Here is a 24,731-nt window from a genome sequence, read left to right on the forward strand (position 1 = left end):
CCCCCGCGGGTGCCATCTTCATTTCATCCCCTGTGGGTGCCATCTTCATTCCAGCCCTCGCGGGTACCATCTTCATTCTCCCCCCCCACCCCCCTTCCCCCGCCATCTTCAATCCACCCCCCCACCCCCCACCCCCCCCCCCCCTCCCCCTCGGTGGGTGCTTTCAGCATTCCACCACCGCAAGCACCATCTAACACCTCCCGCATACACCACCATCATTGACCCCGTGTGAACACAATTAACCCGAGGTAGGACCACACCCTCAAGACTCTAAAGACTCCTCTATCAAGGCTCACTACATTAGTGACCTCTTTCCCCCTCAAACAAAAAAAAAAAAACAAAAGAGAAGCTGGGCGAGACGGCAACCATCGTGAGTAAAAGTAAAAGAGCTTCGACGGACATAACAAAAAAAAAAGGGGGCTATGGGTAAAATCGCCCAACAAAATGAAGCAAGGCATGGTGGAAACCTGTAAAGGGCGCCATGAGTAAAAATGACAGGCGAGAATGCCCATGAAGCCATGAGTAAGAAAGTCCTGAAAAAAACAAAATTCAGGCATGGTGAAAACCAGCAAAGGGCACCATGAGTAAAAATGGAAACCAACGGGTGGACGTGACCTCAAAGTCATAGGTAAAAGTGCCCCAATAAAGGATATAGTGAAAACCACTCTGTTAGCGCCATATCCGTTCGGTTCAGGTGAAAACCCACAAAGGGCGCCTGAACCGAGCCTCCTTCTTCCAACCTTCAGGCCAAACCTTCTTGTTTCAGGTCCCAGTGCCTTCTAAAAAAATTCAGGCCCCAGTGCCTTTCAAAAAAATTCAGGCCCCAGTGCCTTCCAAAAAAATTCAGGCCCTAGTGCCTTCCAAAAAAATTCAGGCCCCATTGCCTTCCAAAAAAAATTAGGCCCCAGTGCCTTCCAAAAAATTATGGCCCCAGTGCCTTTCAACAATAACTCAGGTCCCAGTGCCTTTCAAAAATAATTCAGGCCCCAGTGCCTTCTAAAACATTCAGGCCCCACTGCCTTTCAAAAAATTCAGGCCCCACTGCCTTCCAAAAACATTCAGCCCCAGTGCCTTCCAAAACATTTCAGCCCCAGTGCCTTCCATAAAACTCAGGCGCCAATTACTGTCAAAAACAATTCGTGCCCTAGTGCCTTCCAAAAAGTTCTGAGCCCTAGTGCCTTTCAAAGAAATTTTTTGGCCCCAATGCCACCTTTTTTTATCATTGGCCTTAGTGCCGCCACATCAAAAAAAAGAAAAAAAATATTCTCCTCCTCTTCTCTTCCATCAAACTCCACCTATTTGAACGCATTTTTCATCCACCTTGGTCAGTGATGCGGAACAAAGAGGAAGCAGGTCAATAAAGCCTACAAAATAAGTGGAAATTTTGACAGTCTCAAAATTGCTCCAAAATTGATCAAAGATCTTCATCATCACTCCAAAAGGCCACCTACCAAGTTTCATCGCGATCAGACATGTCTAAGGCAATGAACACAAAGAAACAATTTCGACAAAATCGGCCTCTAGCACCCTAAAACGGACCTTGTAACTACATCTATCTTTTTGGTGTGTCAAACAACTATCGGACCACTGCCATTAGATCCGGCACTGTCGAAAACCATTATGGGCCAAGTTTCAGCTTAATCGAGCACTCCAAGATAAAGTTATGAGTAAAATACCAAAAGGGGTAGGCCGCACACTAATCTTGTGTGGCCACCCTGCACCAAAACACCATTAAAGGTGGTTGTTTTCACAATCACGAGCAGTGACTTTCGGGGCCTATATCTCACTCGATCCCAGTCGGATCACGCTCAAATTTGGTGAGAGTGTTCATCTCATCGAGACGAGAGTTTCGATAAGTGATACACCCTGTGATGATGCCTGAGCACGGAGAAAAACTAGAGGGAAATTGTTAATCTATGAAGGAAGTTGTAGAAAATTCAGCAGCAGCACGTCCCACTCTGACGGCCAAATCACAATGCTCGCATACCCGATCAACATGAAACTAATTTCATTATGTGCATAAGGTACAAGGCTATCTCTTGTCCGCACCTCACATACGATGAATGGTTGGATTTCACACACGGAGGCATCAAAGGTGCTATAAATTCCGGCCTTTAGATTTCAAGATTCCAGCCAAAAATGTAAGACAACCAAATCTTCGTCCGGACACGAAATCGAGCTATGTTTATTGCAACGTGATCGTGACAGCATGTTCAGTGTGATTCAACAAAGAAATTACAAAGAAACATCAAGGAGCGAACACACAATCGATCCAAAGTTTTCAAGATTCAAGCAAATTTCAAGTCTCATGATCATGGCTCAAAAACATGATTCATGGCTCGAAGTTGGTATCAAATCGATCGCCATGTCATGCCCCACAAGAAAACAATCATCTTTCGATCAAATAGGCATCAAAACAACACCGGATCAGTCATGAAAGATCACGCAAGTTCTCGGGCAGTAGTAGGGACTGTTTTGAAATTCCACACATTGTTAGGCAGGGGCCAAACAGTCCTTTTGCACCCACTTTTAGAATTTATTTTAATTTAATTAAATGGTAATTATATTAAATTCTAGGTAGTTTTTTGGCATACGCCCATATTTTAACGCAATTCTATATAAGCATGCATAGCCAAATTGTAAAGGACCTTCAGTTCATTTCACACAAGGATCATTAAAATTTCAATTTCCTTTTAAACTTGTGGGTGCGTCTTGAAGAGAGAGAGAGAGAGGAGAGAGAAGACAAGATTTAGTACCCTTTAGTAAGGTAACTTTCTCTATGCTCCCCTCTTTCTCTCTCCTCCCCTGTTCTCTCCTCCCCCTTTCTCACTCTTCCCCTCTTTCTTTATCCTCTTTATTCTTTCTCTCTCCTCTTCTCCTTCTCTCTCTTCTTCTCATCCCTATCTCTCTTTCTCGTTCTTCTCTTCTCATATTTACCTCTCTTTCTCTCTCTTCTTCTCATCCCTATCTCTCTTTCTCTCACTTCATCCCATCTCTATGTCTCCTTCTCTCTTTTTCTCATCCTTATCTCTCTTTCTCTCTCTTCTCTTCTCATATCTATCTCTATCTCTCTCTTCTTCTCATACTTATCTCTCTTTCTATCTCTTCTTCTCATCTTTATCTCTCTTCTGCTCTTCGTCAGACACAGTCGGCAAAGCCTAGCGCCGACTGCATCTTTTCTGCTCTCTTTCTAACACTGTTTGCAAATCTCAGTGCTAACTGCATTATCTCTCTCTTCTCTTCTAACAAAGTCGACGAAGCTTAGCGTAGACTGCATCTTCTCTCTCTTCTTGTCTAACACAATCGATGAAGCCTAGTGCAGTCTGCATCCTCTCTCTTCTTGTTTAACACAATCGACGAAGCCTAGTGCCGATTGCATCCTCTCTGATCTTCGTCTAACATAGTCGGTGAAGCTTAGCGCCGACTGCATCCTCTCTCTCTTCTCGTCTAACACAGTAGACGAAGCTTGAGGCCAACTGCATCTTCTCTCTCTTCTCTGTCTAACACAGATTGACGACACTCAGTGCCGACTTTGTTACCTCTCTCTTCTTTATCTAACCCATTCGGCAGTGCTTAGTGCCGACTGAGTCCTCTTCCTCATCTTTGCTTAATACAGCCAGCGACGCCTAGCGTCGTCTGTGTTTTTCTCTCTTCCCTCATATTCTTCTTCTTTTTTTTTCCTCTTCCCACTCCTTCCTTTTCTCTTCTTCTCTTATCTTATCTTCTTATGGTTTTTCTTTATGATATATGTTATTTATGTTATTCTTTCATTTGATTAAAGAGGGGTTGAGATTAGCCTATCATGGTAGTCTTGTCGTCTAGCAGTAATGTTGTTGTGCCAGAATTATTGTGCCCGCTTTATTGCCACGATAGATTAACCATCATGTCTAGCTAGTCAGTATCAGTATTGACGTCTAGTAGTAGTCATGTTGACCCGGTCTGAGTTACCAAGCTCGTTTTACTACCACGTCATGTCAATTACACATCAACTTAATCACTGTGTTGATCTCCCCGCCTGGTCAAATTATTCTCTCCCCCATCTTTCTTCTTTCATTCTTCTCTTCTTTTTTTGAATGTGCATGCTTGTGTACGTTCACCAAAGAGGCAAGGTGAGGTCTGTTGACCCACCTGTCTCACAATATTTGCCATGTGTGTGATTGCAGAAAACAGGAGAATACATGCCAAGGGGGGGATTCCGAACCAGGTTTATTAATAGGAGGCTTTTTTAGTGATCTAACAGAGCGCCCATGCAAGCCGGCTCGAGTAAGTCTCGAAAACTTAAATTCCTCTCTCATCGATTGGTAATACCTACCCTTGTTTGAGGTTCTCGAGAGAGCGATCTCAAAAGTTCAGGGTCTCTCTGAAACTCGAGACGTGTGCTGTCCGATCATCCAGATCCGAAGGGCGAGATCGAGGCACCTAACCAGCTTGGCGACTAGACTAGGGACTTACTAACCCTTAGTCGGATCCTACTTGTTTGGTTAAGTTTCTCCTTTTATTTTCTGTATTCACACATCACTTATGGCTACTGGTTTCTATAATCCATTCACCCAGATCGGGGATTTTCTCATCCCCGCATTCATGAGTGTCCCCAGGGAACAAGTTCCTCTAACTTTGTCCTCAACCCTTCTTTTGAGCAAAGACCTTGGGTCTAGCTCCCAAGTCTTAACCTGGATTGGTGTGAGGAGAAATCTAAAAGTCCCTAACTCCCCATCTCCTCGCTCTGGTGGAACCTCCACCAAGGCGCCTTGCATCGGCAACACATTTGTTGCCCAACACAGCATGCACCCAGCCACCAGCAAGTCACTTGTCGGTCATACTGTCGAGGTACAACGGAAGGCCGTCCAGCCCCTCTTTGTAGAAGGCAAGAAAATTGCCATTGCTTCTGTGGGTCACCGCAAGGCTGCTCTCCACATTCCTGCACCACCACGAGTCTCTATTCCTAGAGGCTCGACACATAAAGGCAAAGTCCATGTGGCCTCCACATCTCGCACACACCATAGGGCTCATGGGTCACCCACTCGAGCCACACCTTGGGGTAAATCTTATATTACCTCAAGTCTGTGTCCAGAATCAGACCTCTTAAGGCTAGGTCCGGCACGCGCTGCTCATATGCATCCCACCACTCGGGGCAATGCCATCATTGCGCTAACCCGAGTACACGTGAGACTACCTCCTGGTCCTCCTACTCAGAACACACAAGTACACCCCGTAAGGAGCAGGTCTCCACCTGTTCTCTTACAGACACTTGCTCGCAGGCCTCTTAAGGCCAAATCACTTGCTCGAGCCCGGGCTGACCCCCAGGTCAACCGTGATCCTTCTTCAAGGGATGCACATGCGTCACCGGCATAGACATCCCCTCGCCCTCAACTCAAGCGTTCTCATGAGTCAACCATGTTCCTGCCTACTCCTCCTTCTTTGAGCAAGCACCTCCAGCCTTGGTGCTCGAAGACGTTTCCCAAGAGTACCATCCTGAACCAGCCCCATCATTTTGGTCATGTCTCCAAAGCCCACAAGAGAGCTCTGGGCAATGACCTGATGGAAGATCAAGTTCTTCATCCTCTCTAGCCCAAGATGACTCCAGTCCCTGGTCATCATCCTTTGCCACAACGGATGGAGACAACTCTCTCTTGTGTAAGAAGAGTCGATCAGTCGCAGTCCTGATTGCAGTTTTGGCATGACGTCTATCAAAACCTCAGGGCTAAACGCGATAGAGGTCTGCAAATTCTCACCAAGCAAGTAACCGATGCGATTGGGGTAATCAGCTCTGATGACCCTCTTCTCCTGAAGCCCTTCTACCCTCTTCAAATGATGAAGCCTGAAGAAAAGCTCCATGAGCCCTGCACTGTTAATGTTGTAGAAAGTGACCCAGCCCCTCATTAGCCACGGTCATAGGACCGTCAAGAACCGGTCCTCACGTGATTGGCATACAAAAGTCGAGTTCAATTAGGGCATGCTGGCCCCTACTGACCTATCTACCACACACGACCTGTCAAGTTCGCAAGCCCTCAGTTACAACTAACGCTGACCTCCATAGAGAAACAGTCGGCGTAATGGTTGTAAGCGAGCCTTGTGAAGCGCAAGAAGAGCGCATGAACAAGTTTGAGGATATGGTGCGCGCGATGATGGAAAAGATCAATCATATAGACGTCTCATGCCAATCAGCTAACCATGAGGTCAATTCCCATCACTCTTATGGTGCACCTCCAAGGCAGCCCCTTCACTCTGCCTCATAGGACAATTATGTCCCTTACCCCGTCTCACAGGTAGACATCAATGTTATGGTGACCCATAGCTTAAATTCCGAGGATACAGGGCGCAACTCCTTATCAAAGGCCTTACCTTTCATATATTGACCAGGTTGCATTTCCCTCAGATTACAAGAAAGGGAAGTTTCCCCTATTCAACGGGACCACATCTCCGAATCAGCATATCGCCCACTTTTAGGCAGCATGTCAAGAAACAATGGCTGATGGGAGACTCCTTCTCTGTCAGTTTGTTGAAACCCTTGACGGCCCAGCTTTTGAATGGTATGCTCGACTTCCCTCAAACTCGGTACATACATGGGAGGAAATGGAAAAATTGTTCTATCAATGCTTCTACGAGGTCGAAAGAGAGTTTCAAACCATTGAACTCCTCACCCTGAATCAAGACCCCAATGAGCCCATGGACCAGTTCATATCAAGATGGAGAAATTTGGCTGCTTTCCATCCTAATTCTATACCCGAGAAGGAAGCAGTCCAAACTTGCATGAGAAACATGCGACCCAAGATCGCTCTATATGTCGAGGCCTCTAATCCGACCTCCAATCAGAATTGATCTCAAAATCAGTCTGCATAGAAAGACTATCACTCCACCACGGCGGGTCACGAGAACCATCTACAACCTCAGCGAACAACCGGGGCAATGGTAGCTCTCGAGACAACACACAGGGCAGCCAACAGAAAGGAGTAATTAGTGCAGCCGTCATGGTCATTGATCGAAAGAATACTCCCTCCCAAACTTTGATCATCTCCAAAAGGGTGGCATAGCGAAGATAGCTCCCCAGGCAGGCAAGCAACAACAGTCGTACAACCAAGTACCCCAGCCGGCCAACCTTGATCGGGGTGATTATTTCACAAGGCATAGGAACAAGGTCTACCTCTTCGAGAATGAATGGGTCCCTGCACTATTCTGGTTATTATTGGAATAGAATATGATTCAGCTTCCAGAAGCCAAGTTCCTTGAGCAAGATGGGCTTGACACTCAGGCAAATTATTGTGCTTACCATAGAAGGATCAATCATCCCACAGATGACTGCTACACACTAGAAGATATTATCAGGCAAAATAAAGCTCGAAGACTTAAAGAAGGCCATTGGGGCAGCAAACATCTCCCATGCAGTAACCATCCAGGAAGAAGATGAAACCCCTGGTATCCTTTACGCCTTCTTCGTTATAATGCTTCATGAAGGCATAATCACACTAAAGCCTGCAAGGAAACCCCGACGCCTCATTTAGGGGATTGAGGACCGTTGGTGCCCGTATCACTAGATAAGAGGTCATTACCTGTGGGAATGTGCCAGTTTCCATGACATATTCGCAAAGGAAATATGGGAATGTCAGGAGTTTTACAACGTTTCAATAAGTGATCCCCAAGCCACTACGCCATTAGTGCAAGAGGAGCACCTCCCAACATAAGAGCTTCTTAACAATGATTCAGACTCTGTTGAACCCTTGACTTCCCATCCATGGATAGTCCCCCACTTTCTGACCTTCTCCTTCTTCTTCTTCTTCTTCTACTTCTCATCTTTCTTCTCCTATGTCTCCTGCAGGTACAACCTTGAAATTCCTGGACTTCGAGGCTCTCGACAGAGAACTCGAAGGAACCAACATAAGCAAGACGCAATGGAAACGATTGAGAAAGAACTTGGCACAAGCAGCTGGATTCTTAACAGTTGCTGATGCCCTAGCAGCTAAAGCTAGAGCAAAGCCACCTTCTTCAAAGAAGCACCCTCATCATAAAGAAGAAGCAAAACCACTTGGAGAGTTTGCTTCAATTCATCTAACGAGTGCTGCCATAAGAGGATGGTTACAGGCCAAAAGATGAAGCGAAACCACTCGGGGAAGTTAGCTTCAATTCATCTGACGTGTATATCAAACATACAACCCAGAGACTCATCTGACGTGTATATCAAACATACAAGGAAGAATTCATTCGACGTGTGTATCAAAATAAAAAACAGGCTGCTTTAGCAAGGAACTGACCGATGATGGAGAGCATACCCTGTTCACAATGGATGCCCTTCCACAAAACAACATGGACTTCACTGTTGTGCTGAAGGACTTGTCTTCCAACAGGTATTACAAGCCATGCCTTACCATCATTCACCACCCTTTGCCGGCCCATGAACATCTTCGTACGTAGCTCATCACCGAGCACCGCAATTCCCGCATGTTACTTACTAGCACATGCGAGCAACACTGTGCGCGTCACGACGTGTCACATGTGCTGATGAGTGTCGTTTCAAGCCAGCGCTGGCTGTTTCCTCTAAAGGTCAGTGGCACCTGTGCTCTCAACTCTTAGCGCCGACTGTGTCAGCTCTGGTTATACCTCTAACTATCAGTGCCGGTTGTGCCTCTGTCCGCGTCGGCCCTGTCATGACAGTTTGCCTCCCTAGACTCATCATCTTCAAGGCTTAAGTTCCTTCGCCTTCCCAATGGTTGCACGATTTCCAAGCACAACCGTCCACCTCCTGCAACGGTTCACCTCTTGTGACTATTCGTCTTCCCCTGACCTTTCGGTTTCTTGTCGAAACTCTTTTTTTGCTAACGAAAAACCCTTGCAACGATCCACTTTCAGTGACTGTTCATTCCCTGACCCTTTGATTTCTTGCTGAAACTTCTCCTACAAGTTCGAAAACCCACTGTGAGACTTTCCATGCCTGCGCCTTCATCGGAAAGTCACCCAAAATAATGCCGGGAAACCTTTGCATTGCTACCAAATCGTCGGTAACACTCACTTAAAACCATCGGAAGCATCCCAAAACTTGCGAAAATGCCCACTGCTGCACTTCCCACCTCTTCTACCCTCAAAGGCCATGGCCGAAGTTCTCTTGCTTCCCGAAAAACCCCCTGAGCTAAACTAAAAAACTCCTGCAACTCTATCAATCCCCGACAAAAACTTCTTCTTGGCTTGCAGAAACACTTGATCTCCTATCAAAAACTTGAACCCTTGTCGGAATCCCACTGCTTGTCAGAGCTTCTACCGGGCACCCTTTGCTCACCGTTAAAATGACAGTTTTGTTTTACCTTCGGTGAAAAAGTGAAGGAAAATGAGGTTTTACCCCCTTATATAGCCAACACAACCCTCAAACACCCCTCACAAATTGGGAGTCCCAGTCGCGTCCAAGGAAAGCCAAACGACGATGAGTCGGGTCGGGCTTTGACCCGAGGCTTGAGGCAACTCTCACCGTCACCTCAAAAATTCCAACGAGCAGGCTATACCGGTCGGGCTTTGACTCGAGGCCCGAGGAGGCAACTCTCATCACCTCCTATAAATTCCAAAGAAAGGGCTACACGGTCGAAGGTAATGGCTCGAATATTAATCTGTAACCAGCGCCAGCTACACGGTCGAAGGTACTTAGTGCTGGTTGTGTTTCAACAACCACAGCAATGGTTGTATGCTCAGCAACTTAACGTCGGTTGTGTTCAAGCACGTATCGCCCTCAGTACCGGTTGTGTTTTTAACAACCTAACGCCGACTGTGTTTTTAACCTTCCAGCACCGACTGACTGGTTAAGAAGCAGTGTTGGCAATAATGGTTGCTGCACTTGGTGCCGGCTGTATCATAAACATCCTAGGCCAAATCCGTGTGTCCTTTTGCTATCAGTGTGGTTGAACCTTGACTCTACCCTATTGCCCCCAGCAAAGTGGAACCTAAGTCGATCAAAATCAGATCTTATAGGAGAGTCATGCTCGTACTGCATACTATTATCCCTAGTATAGTTATGGTCATTCTTGCTGCTACAACCCCTAGTGCTCGGCCTCATGCTTATAAAAGACCCACATTTGTCCCCTCTTCCCCAATAAGGTCAGCTTTCTTATCATGATCCCTCATCGGTCCAACCTATCTTATCCCCAGGGAATCAGACTGCTGGCCCCAAACCTAGTCCCCTTGGAGCTTCACCTACATGGTGACCCACATAGCGGTCCTAGTTGCATGACTTTAAACTGCATAACCATTGTCCAAACTATATGACCTTAAACTATAGCGGAGATCTAGTTGCACGACCTTAAACTGTACGGTCCTAGTTGCATGACTCTCTACTACATAACCACGATCTAAACTATATGACCTTAAACTATAGCAGAGGTCTAGTTGCACGACGTTAAACTACATGATCTAGGTGCACAACCCTAAACTGCATGGTCAAAACTATATGACCTTAAACTGTAGCGGAGGTCTAATTGCACGACCTTAAACTGCACGGTCCTAGTTGCATGACTCTAAACTGCATAACCATGGTCCAAACTATGTGAACTTAAACTATAGCAGAGGTCTAGATGCACGACCTTAAACTGCACAATCCTAGTTGCATAACTCTAAACTGCATAACCATGGTCCAAACTATATGACCTTAAACTGTAGCGGAGGTCTAGTTGCACGACTTTAAACTGCATAGTCCTAGTTGTAAGACTCTAAATTGCATAACCACGGTCCAGCTGTATGACCTTAAACCATAGTGTACGACCTAGCCACATGATGTTAAACTACTCTGCACAGGTCCCGGAGGCATGACCATAAAACTCACCCCCACATATGTGCACACACCTTTTACGTGCATCCTCACGTACGTCTTCCCTAACTGACTCGATCTTGTGTGCACACCACCTTCACTACCTCCCCAGTGAATCCATGCACTTCCTTATCCTCTATCATTCCCCAGTGAGTCTCACCCATGCTCACAAAAACGGTGAACCATCCCTTCACCTATACTCGTCGCAAGCTAGTGGATCACCATTTTTCACCCACCTTTCATACCTCATCCATCTTTTGTCGGTAGCCTCGTGCCATCTCCCCAAAAGTGAGCTAAAACCACTATCATACTCACTCCATGACCTCTACCAACTTTCATCCATCTCCATTATGGTCCAGTTGTATGACCTTAAACTGTAGTTACGTCCTGGCCGCATGACGTTAAAAGGCTTTGCACAGGTCCCGAAGGCATGACCTTAAATACGCCTTCACAAAAAAATAAAAAAAATGAAATAAAATGAAAAATAAGGATCGTGTATTCCTTAACAAGGGAATGTTATGAGTAAAAGTGATGGATGGGCATGGTCATGAAACCATGAGTAAAAGAGTTCCGTGGATAAAAACTCAGGCATGGTGAAAACCCGAAAGGGCATCATGAGTAAAAATTGAAGAATAAGGATGGACATGGCTGAGAGGTCATGGGTAAAAGAGCCCCAAATAAAAAGAAGTTGGTGAAAACCTTCTCTACGTTGCTGCTACCTAAGTTCAAGTGAAAATCCGCAAAGGACGCTTGAACCAATAAACAGGTTGATGCAGCGCTTACCTCAACAAGCGGCTTCAGTCCTCACTCAAAAGGAAAAATCCCTAGTGTTACAATACCAGGATCCAAAAATACGAGCTCTAAGGAAAAGATTCTGACATCCTGAGTACAGTTGCAAAAAGGACTCGAAAGACAAAATACTCGCCAAGACGGCAAGACAAGTCTCATGAAAAAGAGTATCATTCCCAAGAGGTTACAAATACACTGCAAGATGCTGGAGACACCTCTAGAAGGCTAAGTCAACCATGACTTTGGAGCGACAATCCGATGATTGTCGTAGCTGCAAAGCAATGGGTAGGGGTGGTTTTACCCATAGCTAGTTACCTCGATAAACTGAGGTACCCTACTCACCAAGGAATAATGGGTTAGTCATGACTTTGAAGCTACAATCAGATGATTGTCATAGCTGCAAAGCAGTGGGTAGGGGTGGTTGTACCCATAGCTAGTCACCTCGATAAACTGAGGTACCCTACTTGCGAAGGAATGACTGATGCACGAAGCAGACGGAACCGACGTAAGGCCTTTCAGCATACCATCCATGTAATCCTCAAAACGTGGCTCAGCACCAGAGGATAATCACAAACCTAGACCAAATGGGAGCAATTCCCTTCCACATGGCATTCAATTGCCAGACGAGCTTGATTCTGACTGACGAGGTCCGTACAAAATCCTTAGCTTCAGAATCACAAACAATCCACATGAGGGTGACGACTTGGACAAGATCCCTCAAAAAATTCTCTTCTCCCTAAAAGTCTCCACGGATGGACCCACGACCACTGCGTCCCTACATTTGGGCATCCTAGTTGCACCATTGCGTGAAACTCCTGGGTGTTCACGTGGTCTTGTAGCTAGAAAGAAAAAAGTAATAAAGCCGAAGGAAATTTTCTGAACGTTGTCCTTCTCGCTTCTCTCGAAGCGCAACATTTGGTGGGGCAAGCTGTTTGAACACATTTTTCAGCACCTTGGTCCCTGATGCAGAATAAAGAGGAAGCAGGTCAATAAAGCCTACAAAATAAGTGGAAATTTTGACAATATCAGAATTTTCCCAGAGTTGATCAAAGATCTTCATCATCACTCCAAAAGGCACCTGCCAAGTTTCATTTCGATCAGACATGTCTAAGGCAATGAACACAAGGAAACAATTTCAGCAAAATCGGCCCCTAGCACCCTAAAATGGACCCCGTAACTAGGTCTATCTTTTTGGTATGTCCAACAACTGTGGGACCACTGCCATTGGATCTGGCACGATTGAAAACCCTCTAGGTCAAGTTTCGACTTAATCGAGCACTCCAAGACAAAGTTATGGGTAAAATACCTAAAAGGGATAGGCCGCACGCTATTCCCGTATGGCTACCCTGCACCAAAACATCATTAAAGGTGGTTGTTTTCACAATCACAGGCAGTGACTTTCGGGGTCTATATCTCACTCGATCTGAGTCAGATCGCATTCATATTTGGTGAGTGTGTTCGTCTCATCGAGACGCCATTTCAATAGGTAGTACGCCCCGTGATGATGCCCGAGCAGGAAAAAAAAAGAGAGAAGTTGTTGATCCATGAAGGAAGTTGCAGAAAATTCAGCAGCAGCACTCCCCACTCCGACGGCCAAATCACGATGCTCGCCTACCCGATTGACACGAAACCTATTTCATTATGTGCGTAAGGTCTGGGCTATCTCTGGTTCGAACTTCGCATATGATGAACGGTTGGATTTCGCAATGGATGCATCAAAGCTGCTGTAAATTCAAGTCGTCGAATTTCAAGATTTCGGTCAAAAACTCAAGACGAACACACAATCGATCCAAATTTTTCAAGATTCAGGCAAATTTCAAGTCTCATGATCATGGTTCAAAAAATTGATTCATGAGTTGGTATCAAATCAATCGCCATGTCGAGCCCCACAAGAAAACAATCATATTTTGATCAAACGAGAATCAAAATAACCTCAGATCAATTATAAAAGATCATGCATGTTCTCAGGCAGTAGCAGGGACTGTTTTGGAATTCCACACATTGTTAAGCAGGGGCAAAACAATCCTTTTGCACCCATTTTTAGATTTTCTTTTAATTCTTTAAAATTGTAATTATCTTCAATTCTAGGTAGTTTTTGGGCATAAAACCATGTTTTAGCCCAATTTTATATAAGCATGTAAAGCCAAATTGTAAATGACCTTTAGTTCACTTCACACAAGAATCAATAAAATATCAATTTCCTCTTAAACTCGTGGGTGCGTCTTGGAGAGAGAGAGAGAGGAGAGATAAGAAAGGATCGATACCCTTCGATGAGGTAAATTTCTCTCTCCTCCCCTTTTTCTCTCTCCTCTCCCTTTCTCTCCTCACCCTTTCTCTCTCCTTCCCTCTTTCTCTCCTCTTCTTTCTTTCTCTCTCCTCTCCTTCTCTCTCTTCTTCTCGTCCCTATCTCTCTTGCTCTCTCTTCTCTTCTCATATCTATCTCTCTTTCTCTCTCTTCTTCTCATCCCTATCTCTCTTTCTCTCTCTTCTTCTCATCCCTCTCTCTTTCTCTCTTCTCTTCTCATCTCTATATTTCTCTCTTCTTCTCATCCCTATCTCTCTTTCTCTCTCTTCTTCTCATCTCTATCTCTCTTACTGCTCTTCGTCTAACACAGTCGGTGAAGCCTAACACTGACTACATCTTTTCTGCTCTCTGTCTAACACAGTCAACTAAACTCAATGCCAATTACATCCTTTCTCTCTCTCCTCTCGTCTAACACAGTCAGTAAAGCCTAACATTGACTGCATCCTCTCTCTCTTCTCGTCTAACACAGTCGGTGAAGCTAGTGCTGATATCATCCTCTCTCTCTTCTCGTCTAAGACTAAGTAAAACCTAACGCCGACTGCATCCTCTGTGCTCTTTGTCTAACACAGTCGGTGAATCCTAGCACCGATTGCATCCTCTCACTTCTCTTCTAACACAATCGGTGAGGACTGATGTCGACTGCATCTTCTCTCTATCTTCTCTATCTAATACAGCTTGGCTACGCTCAACACCGACTGTGTTACCTCTCTCTTCTTTGTCTAACCCAGCCAGCGACGCTCAACGCCGACTAAGTCCTCTTCTTTGTCTTTGCCAAATATTGTCAGCGACGCGTAACGTCATTTGTGTTTTTCTTTCTTCCCTCGTATTCTTCTTTTTCTTTCTTTCTCTTCCCACTCCTTCTCTTCTTCTCTTATCTTACTCTTCTTATGTTTTTTCTTTATGGTATCTGTTATTTATGTTATTCTTTCGTTTGATTATAGAGGGGTTGAGATTAGCCTATCATGGTAGTCTTGTCGTCTAACTGCAATTTTGTTGTGCCAGAATTATTGTGCCCGCTTTATTGCCACAACAGAGTAACCATCGTGTCTAGCTAGTTTGTATCGGTATTGACTTCTAGTAGTAATCCTGTTGAGCCAGTATGAGTTACCAAGCCCGTTTTACTACCACGTCAGGCTAATTACTCATCAACTTAGTCACTATGTTGATCTCCTCGCCTGGTCAAATTCTTCTCTCCCCCATCTTTCTTCTCTCACTCTTCTCTTCTTTTTTGAATGTGCATGCTTGTGTACATTCACCAAAGAGGCAAGGTGAGGTCTACTAACCCACTTGTCTTATAATATTTTCTATATGTGTGTGATTGCAGATAATAAAAGAATACAAGCCAAGAGAGGTGATTTCGAACCAATTTTTATTACTGGGGGGCTTTCTTCATGATCTAAGAGGGCGACCACGCGAGCCAGCCCGAGTAAGTCTCGAACCCACCTTAAATTCCTCTCACATCAATTGGTAATACCTGCCCTTTCTTTCGAACAAGGTTCCCGAGAGAGCGATCTCAAAAGTTTCGGGTCTCCCCGAAACCCGAGACACGTGCCCACTGATCATCCAGATCTTGAGGGCGAGATCGAGGCACCTAACCACCAGCATCCAGGGTGAAGTCCCCTAAAATGGGGCCACCTCAGAGGCCATTGGCTAGGTGCCTCGATCTCGCCTCCTTGGATCTAGGTGATCGGGTGACACGTGTCTCGAGGTTTGAAAGACCTGGGACTTGAGATCGCTCTTTCGAAAACTTGTTCACTGAACAAGGACAAGTGTCCAACTAGCAAGATAGGAATTTGGATGTGAGGTGGGGACCAACCTCACCTGGGTACTTCACTTACTCGGGCTGACTCGCGTGAGCACCCTCTTAGATCACGAAAGAAAGCCCCCCAGCTGCTTCAGCTAGTTCGGAATCATCTCCCTTGACCTGCAATCTCTTTGTTTTCTGCACAACACTACTATGCTTAATTTGCAAGATAAGTGCGCCAAAGGACCCACCCTTGTCTTAGACCAATGCACCTTCATATGGATGAGAAGGTGAGAAGTTAGGGTGATGAAAAGAAGAGGGGACTCGACAAGGGGACGAGACTAGCATGATAGCTAGACCAGTGTAATGACCGACTCGGAGTGGTAGTAAGATGGGCATGGTACTCAATACTAACACGGCGGCAATACTGCTTGACGGTCAGACCTCTATGAAAACGCTAGTCTGAGTCCACCCTCAGCCAAGTGACAAGGGAAGAGAATGAGGAAAAGGCACGAGATGGCAAAGGAAGGAGATCCGACGATGGACACCGCTTGAGCCTAGGGGCACCGATCCAAAAGTTTCTCTCTCCTTTCTCTCTCTCCAAACGTGACCCAATAATGAGAAGAAAGAGAAATTTTACTAAGCAAAGTTCTCCTTGACGAATGGTTGCAGGATCATACGTACAATGGTATTACATGGTATACATAGAATTGTGCCCAAACATGGGTGGATTGATCAAAATAAAACATACTTTTTGGAAATTAAGATTTAATTGAATTAAAAGAAATAGGAAAATAGAGTGTAAAATGATAGATTTGCCCCTTCCTAAAAATTTGTTGAATTTCAAAACAGTCCATGTGCTGCCCTAAAACGTTCGTGATTTTTCATGGATGATCTGGGGTTGTTTGATGCCCATTTGATCGAGAGATGATTGTTTTCTTATAAGGCTCAGCATGGCAATCGATTTGATACCAACTTCGAGTCATGGATTGTGTTTTTAGGGCACGATCATGCGTCTTGAAATTTTGATGAATCTTGAAATTTCGGATCGATAGTGTGCTCGTTCCTTGATATTTTTCTGTGATTTTTTAGCTGGATCACACTGAGCATGCCGTCACGATCGCGTGGGAACAAATGCAGCTCAATTTCGTTTTTGGATGAAGATTTTGTAAGTTTAGCGTTTTGGCCAGAATCTGGAATTCTGGCCCCGAAATTTGTAGTCACTTCATCAGTTTCATGTGCAAAATCCGACTCGCTCATCATGTACGGAATTCAGACTAGAGATAGCCTTAAACTTTACGCATGCAATGGAACTGATTTCACGTCGATCGGAATCACGAACGGCGTGATTTGGCCTCTCGACCGAGGTGTGATGCTGCTAATTTTCTTGCAACTTTCTTCACGGATCAACATCTGCTCTCTAGTTTTTCTTCGCGTTCGGGAGTCGTCGCAGGTCGTGCCACATGTTGAAATGTTTGTCTAGACGAGACGAACATGCTCACAAAATTTGAGTGCAATCCGACTCGAGACGGGTGAGATATGAGAGTCAAAAGTCTCTGACCGTTTAATAGAGTTGAGTTATAGGGTGGTTGCGCGAGAATAGTGTGCGGGTCCTCCTGTTTCACTCTTTTGCCTTTAACTTCTTCTTGAAATGTCCGTTTAAGCTGAAATTTGACCCCTAGGGGTTTTCAACCATGTCAGATCCAATGGAGGTGCTCCTACAGTAATTTGACTCACCAAAATATAGTTCTAGTAATAGGGTCCCTTTCAGAGTGCTAGAGGCTGATTTTGCCGAAATCGTTTCTTTGTCTTCACTACCTTAGACATGTCAAAATGATACGAAACTTAGCACGACACTCTCAAGAGTCCTCATGAAGATCTTGACCAGTTCTAGGGCAATTCTGAGACTGTCGAAATTTCCACTGTATGTTAAGCTTTATTGACCGAGGACCCATGATGATGAAAAATGTCTTCCAACAGCATTCACCACCGAATGTTGTGCTTCGTGAGAAGGGAGAAGTACAATCATTTGGGAAATTTCCCCTGGCTAGCCACAGGACTACGTGAACGTCGAGGAGATCCACGCAATGTTGTAACTAGGATGCTCATACATTTGGACGTAATGTACTGGCCCATCCGTGGAGGCTTTAGAGGGAGAAGAGACTTTTTGAGGGATCTGTAGAAGTCCTCACCCTCAAGAGACTATTTGTGATTCTGACAGCTTGAGGATTTTGTACGGACCTCATTAATCAGAAGTGGGCCTATCTGACGGCCAAGTGCTATGAACCTTTGATCGGCATGGTTTGCTGCTACATCAGGTTTTCTTTTGATGATCAGTGTATCTCTGTAGGTCCCATCCAGTGGGGTCCATTCGGGGGATTCTGACCTGTCTTGAAGATCTGGGCTTGTCGGCTAGAGGGAATTTTAGCGAGGTGGCCTCATGGGCCCCATCCTGCTGGGTTCAGTCGGGGGCTTCTGACCTGTCGGCTATAGAAGGTTTTTGGTGAGGCAATCTCATGGCGAGGCATCACCTTGAAGTCTCTGGCAAGTTGGGCCCTGGCTTTGTCTGTTTCTTGCCTTCACGATGGTCATTTAGCATTTTAGAAGGATCTTTCGGTCGTCGTCCTCACCCTCAAGGACTCTTATTGTTTTTGGAGGTGAAGTGTAGGAGATCTTATGGGGCTATCACTCCCGGGTGAGCTATTTTGCGTTGTGATTGGATGATAGCAGTTGAGTAGCCAGAATTATGCTTGTTTTGGAAATTGGGTGCCAGTTGAGGCTGTGATGTTGTTTCAACCTATTTTGTTGGTCCAAGCGCCCTATATGGGTTTTCACTTGAACAGGGGAAGTGGCACCATAAAGATAGTTTTCATTAACTTCCTTTATTTTTGGGCTCTTTTACCCATGACCTTGCAGCCATGTCCTCCCTTTTTATCTGTTTTTGCTCACGTTGCCCTTTGGGGTTTTCACCGTGCCTGGGTTTTTGTTTTCATGGAACTCTTTTACTCATGGTTTAGTGACCATTCCCTTTTGTCATTTTTACTCATGGTGTTCCCTTGTCCAGGTGTATACCATGCCCATTGTTTTGTGAATGCGTGTTTAGGATCATGCCTTTGAGACCTGTGTGAAGCCTTTAAACATCATGCAGCCAAGACGTACGTTATAATTTAGGATCATACAGCTGGACCGTAGTGGTGATAAATGACAGTCTGTGGAGGTCATAGAGTGAGTATGGTGATGGTTTTGACTCACTTTGGGGAGATGGTACGAGGCTGCCTATGAAAGATGCAAGATGAAGAATGGTGGGTAAAGAGTAGTTACCCACTAGCTGATGGCGAGCATGGATGGTGGAATGGTTTGCCATTTTGTGAGCGTGGGTGAAACTCACTAAGGAATGATAGTTGATGGTGATGAAGTGGATGGACTCACTGGGAAAGAAATGAAGGTGGTGTGTGCACACGAACGGGTCAGTTAGGGAAGGCGTGCATGAAGATCCACACAAATGGCATGTGCATATGTGTGGGGGCGTCTTTAAGGTCATGCCTCTTGGACCTGAGAAAAGCAGTTTAACGTCATGCGGCCAGGACGTACATTATGGTTTAAGGTCATATTGCTTGGACCGTGGTTATGCCGTTTAAAGTCATGCAACTAGGACCATGCAGTTTAAGGTCGTGCAACTAGACCTCCACTACAGTTTAAGGTCATATAGTTTGGACTATGCAGGTTTAAAGTCATGCACCTAGACCTTAGCTATGCAGTTTAAGGTCATGCAGCACGAACCATTGTGGGGGTCGCCATTTAGGTGAAGTTGTATGGGGGATAGGTCTGTGGATAGCAATTTGACTCCCTATGGATAAAGATAGTTAAGGCTACAAATAAGCAAAGAGATTTAGATGAAGATAGTGGCCCTATGAGGAATGGCAAGCGGAAGCAGACTTCACTAGGGATTAAGAGGGTATGTGTGACTCCCTGGGGATGATGGGTTATGCTATGCGTATAACTCTGCTGAGAATGACAGGCTAGAGCATAGGTGCAACCCCACTAGAGGTTGAAAAGATAAGAATGGCCCTAACTCCCTGAGGATAGTGAGTTGCAATAAGATGTGGCTCCTATTGGGGGATGTTGGTGTGAAATAGACTCTCTGGGGATTGAAGGGGTAAGTGCGACCCCATTTTTCTTGCGTACACCTAACTCCACTGGGGATGTTGATGAAATACAGCGTCCATCAAGTTAAAGTTAAAGTTATGCGTATGAAATTTTTGTCGCACCGTGCGTTACAGTTTTAAGGTCTTTGTATCTTGGACCATGGCTATGTAGTTTAAAGTCATGCATTAGGACCATGCAGTTTAAGGTCGTGCAACTAGACCTTCGCTACAGTTTAAGGTCATGTAATTTGGACCATGGTGCTAAGTCTTTTAACGTCATGCGGCCATGACATGCGCTATGGTTTAAGGTCATACAGCTGGACCATGGTCGTGCAATTTAGAGTCATGCGACGTGGACCATGCAGTTTAAGGTCGTGCAACTGGACCTTCGCTATAGTTTTAAGGTCATATAGGTTGGATCATGCAGTTTAGGGTCGTGCACCTAGACCATGGTTGTGTAGTTTAAGGTCTTGCAACATGGACCAAGGCTATGCATTTTAAGGTCATGCATCACGGACCAAGGCTATGCAGTTTAAGGTCATGTAGCATGGACCATGGCTATGCAGTTTAAGGTCATGCAGCATGAACCAAAGCTATGCAGTTTAAGGTCATGCAGCATGGGCCAAGGCTATGCAGTTTAAGGTCATGCAGCACGGACCAAGGCTATGCAGTTTAAGGTCAGGTAGCACAGACTAAGGCTATGTAGTTTAAGATCATGCTGCACGAACCAAGGCTATGCAGTTTAAGGTCATGCTGCACGAACCATTGTGTGTTCCAGGGGGAATAGAGTCGTAATTGGGGACTTGACTCCCTGAGGAGTGAGACTGTGGTGCAGGGAATGAACTTCCTGCGCATGCAGAATGATAGTCTAAATGGGAGTGTCTTGGCATGCGCACAACACTAGGTCTTGGATGGCGTACGCAGCGTTAAACCTTGAGTGAAGCACACGTTGTTAACCACTTGGTGAGGCACATGGCGTTAACTCCTTGACGAAGCACTCTGCGATAGTATCTTACGCAGCGCATGGCAATTGCACCTTGACGAAGCGCGTGGTGATAACCACTTGGTGAGGCGCACGGCGATAGCATCTTACGCAGCACACGGTGATAAACACTTGGTGAGGCACGTGGTGATAGCATCTTACACAACACATGGCAATAGCCCCCTGACGAAGGCGTAACAATATCTCCATGACGAGGTGCACGGCGATAGCTCCTTGACAAAGCACTTGACGAGAACCACTTGGTGAGGCACGCAGCGATAGCATCTTACGCAGCGCATGGCAATAGCCCCTTGACGAAGCAAGCGGTGATAACCACTTGATGAGGCACGGGGTGGTCATCTTACACTGTGCACAGCGATAACCACTTGGTGAGGCGCGCAACGATAGCATCTTATCCAGCGCAAGGCAATAGCCCCTTGACGAAGAGAGCGACAAAAGCTCTTTGCTGAGGCACACGGCGATAGCTACTTAGTCTTGAGATGACAATAGTCCTGCCTTCTACAGACGGCGATAACATCTCGGCGGGCAGACGGTGATAGTTCTGCCCTTGACTACGAGACTGCGATAGCCTGCCAGCATTACCCCTTAAGTAACCAATCAATGATATACCCTTGTGAGCACATTTTTACGCGGTCCCTTAGCATAGCAAAGCTTTTTCTCTAATGGCCCAGCCTTCAGGTGCTACTCCAAACGTGAAGAACCTTCCGCCAGCCAGGAGCTCGGCACCAATGAATTCACCGAAGAAAGCTTGGTGAGAGGTGAGCCAATCTAGCTCACCGAGGCTCTATGTGAACCCAGGTGGCCTTTAAGCGTCACCTTTGTTAGTGACCCTGTTTGGTTTGGGGTGAGAGAAGATAACGATGGCAATGTGAGTGTAGAAAAAGGAGTAGGCCTTTAAGTGTCACCTTTGTTAGTGAACCCTTAAGCGTCACCTTTAAGCGTCACCTTTAAGTGTCACCCTTAAGCGTCACCTTTTAACGTCACCTTTAAGCGTCACCCTTAAGCATCACCTTTAAGCGTCACCTTTGTTAGAAGATAACGAGGCTTTATGTGAACCCAGGTGGCCTTTAAGCGTCACCTTTGTTAGTGACCCTGTTTGGTTTGGGGTGTAGAAGGAGTAGGCCTCCTACATTGCCTGCATTGAAATATAGCCTCAAATGAGGACTTGCCGACTCTAGGCAAGAGGATGGTGAAAACCCCCGGCATGAAATGGTCCTCGGCTGGGCTGCGGGTGCAAGGAGAGCACCAGTATTTGAAGGGTTACTCCTCATTGACCATGAAAGTGCAGAGGTAGTATAGAAACATTCTGAAGTGCGCTTCCCTGCTGGCCGCCATTCAGTGCTCAGCAAGCTACTATGACCATTACTCGAACACAGTCATGGTGCTTTTGGAAACTTGGAGCCATGTTAGCAACACATGGTTGCTCGATCATGGGGACGCAGAGATATCTCTGTTAGATCTATATTTCATTGGTGGGCTGCCACTCATCGGTAGTATGTATGACGAGTTCGTGCCCCCTCACTCGGTCATTTTTGGAGTTGAACGGGTCGGGAAGGAAGACCCACTAGCTGGGATTCAGGAGCTGTTTGGAATTTATCAGCTGCTCTGGTTTGAGACCAAGATGGGACGCGTCTCCTTCACCAAGTGGGTGGCCTTTTTCTATGTGGACTATGATGATGAAGCCCGTCCATCACCGGGGAAAGGGGAGAAGGGGGTCCCACCAGTTTTGAGCTGCAGAAGGAGAATGGGCATATATTCCTGACCGCTTATCTAGTACTTTTCTTATGCAAGTTTGCTCTCCCTGGCGGAGCAGACATTATCCATCTAGGTACTTTCTATGTGGCCTATGACATGACGATGGGGTGAGAATATGCGCTTGCACAATCGGTCCTTTGCAGCAAATACTACGGCTTAAGAGTCGTGTCGAGGGGAAAATTCTATCAAGGCGATGAAGGAGGGAATGACATAGTGGATGGGGAAGCCTTCCCAGGGGACTTCCAGATGCCCTTGCTCGTCCACTATCTATATGGCTGGCTTGGGACTTATTTTTCAAGCACCTACCTCCGAACCGAAGAATTGGAGGAAACGATGTGCCTGTTTCACCTTAGGATTGCCAGACAGAAAGCAATCTTCCACACTCCTAGCCACACGTGTAGCTTGTTTTACAACGACCATCTCCACATGAGGAGGCACGCCTTCCCGGTAGGGAATCTCACAGATCGTGCCTTTGTTAACGAGCTAGGCAAGAGCTTGGACGGTGCTCCTACCACTCATAAGGAGCTGATGTATATGTTGAGTGTCAAGGGCAGACTTCTACCCTACCGCATTGTTCACAATGAGAAACTCGAAGGGTACTTCCCCCATAGATTTTCTTGATAACACGGGCTTGATCAAGGCTACCCATTCTTCATATTCTTTGAGAAGTGGCATAGCAATGCGGCTCACTATAAGAAGGACCAATTGGAAACCCACCAGGAGAATTGGCTCCTGAGGCACATTCGCATAACGTGGGCCACGTGCTTGGAGTTCACAAAGGTCAATAAGTTTGTGCTGAAAGAGTGCGAGCGACTGAACCTCATGAACTCTGGTGGCGAATCACCAGTAAGGGGTATTGGGATGTAGGCCACCCCTGGAAAGGGGAGAATTATGGTTGGAGCAAGGAGAAGAGGTAGAGGAAGATGGCAAGGACTCCTCTGCTGGGGGAGGTATTCACCCTGGGCTTTCCTTAGGATTGGCGCATACTTGAGCGGCCTCTCCAAATTGCCATGGACAAGTCTCTGCCCCGGTTTCTCGACATGGAGCAGAAGTCAAAGAGCATTTTTAACAATCTCTCTGCTATCATCAAATGGAAAGAGGGTCGTAAGGTTGCAGGGTATGAAGGGCGCCCAGTCCATGATTTGAACGAGATGATAGGGAGCGGCCGTCATAGAGAACTCGCCGTCGGCTCTTCTCGAAAGGGCGCTCCTAAAACTGCTGAACCCTCACAAGCAAAGGGGAAGAAGAGGAAGTGGTCTGCCCCGACCGTCCCACGTGCACATGCCCATCGAGCTTCGAAGCGTAAGCGACCCAAGCATCAAGTGGCCTGAGAACCAGCAGATGACTTTTTGCCGGCTCCTTCTTCGGAGTCATACGTGTCCCCGGCTGCTTCTGTATCATTCTCTTCTCTTGAGGATTCACCTTCTTCTTCACCTGAACCTTCTTCTGGCCCTTCAGATGCTCAACTCGGTGCCTCAAATCCTACTGCCCTGATCGAAATTGCTTCGAACCAAGAAGTGACGTCCATGGTTGAAGGGGAGGGCCCAGTCCCGATGGAGGTGAACGGGGATGATGAGGCAACTAAGGCAGAGAGGGCCTCTAGAGCTCTGAAGGTTGTTGTGTCTGTCAAGGAAAAGGAAGCCCCAGTAGAGCTTGTGGTCATAGAAGAGGCTAGTGCCCCAGGGACTGATGAGGGGCCACCTGAGCATCAGAAAGTTGTTCCAAGTGATGTAGCTGTGGAGGATGCAGCGACAGTACCTCCTTAGGGATCATATTTTGAGGGACTAAAGGCGGCACCATTGGCTGCAAACGAGGCGGGTCTTATGGGGGAACCATGGCTGAAGTGGTCGTCGCAAAAGACAAGGGCGAAAAAGGTATCGAACCTGCCGAGGAGGAGGTGGCAGTTCAAGAAGAGAGGGAAAAGGAAAAAGGGACTGACCCTGAAGGGGCTGAAACCGCTTTGGGGCATATTACAATCGCTCCAGAAAATGAGGGATGAGGAGAAGAGCCTGGCCTTGGAGGGCCCGAGTCTGCTAATGGTGAGGCTGACGAGCCAGGTGAGGAGGCTACGAGGGCTTAGTACGTTGCAACTAGGGCCCCTTCCGCACCTAAAAATGATGAGATCTTGGGCTTCACAGTCCCTCAGAAGGAGCTAGCGACTCTCATGGCTATAATCCCTTCAGGTTCTCCCGCAAAGACCGATACTCTTCCTG

The sequence above is a fragment of the Amborella trichopoda genome, chromosome 13 (genome assembly GCF_054954075.1).
Source record: "Amborella trichopoda isolate Santa Cruz 75 chromosome 13, AtrichopodaSantaCruz75HAP2 v2.0, whole genome shotgun sequence".
In the NCBI taxonomy this organism is placed as follows: Eukaryota; Viridiplantae; Streptophyta; class Magnoliopsida; order Amborellales; family Amborellaceae; genus Amborella; species Amborella trichopoda.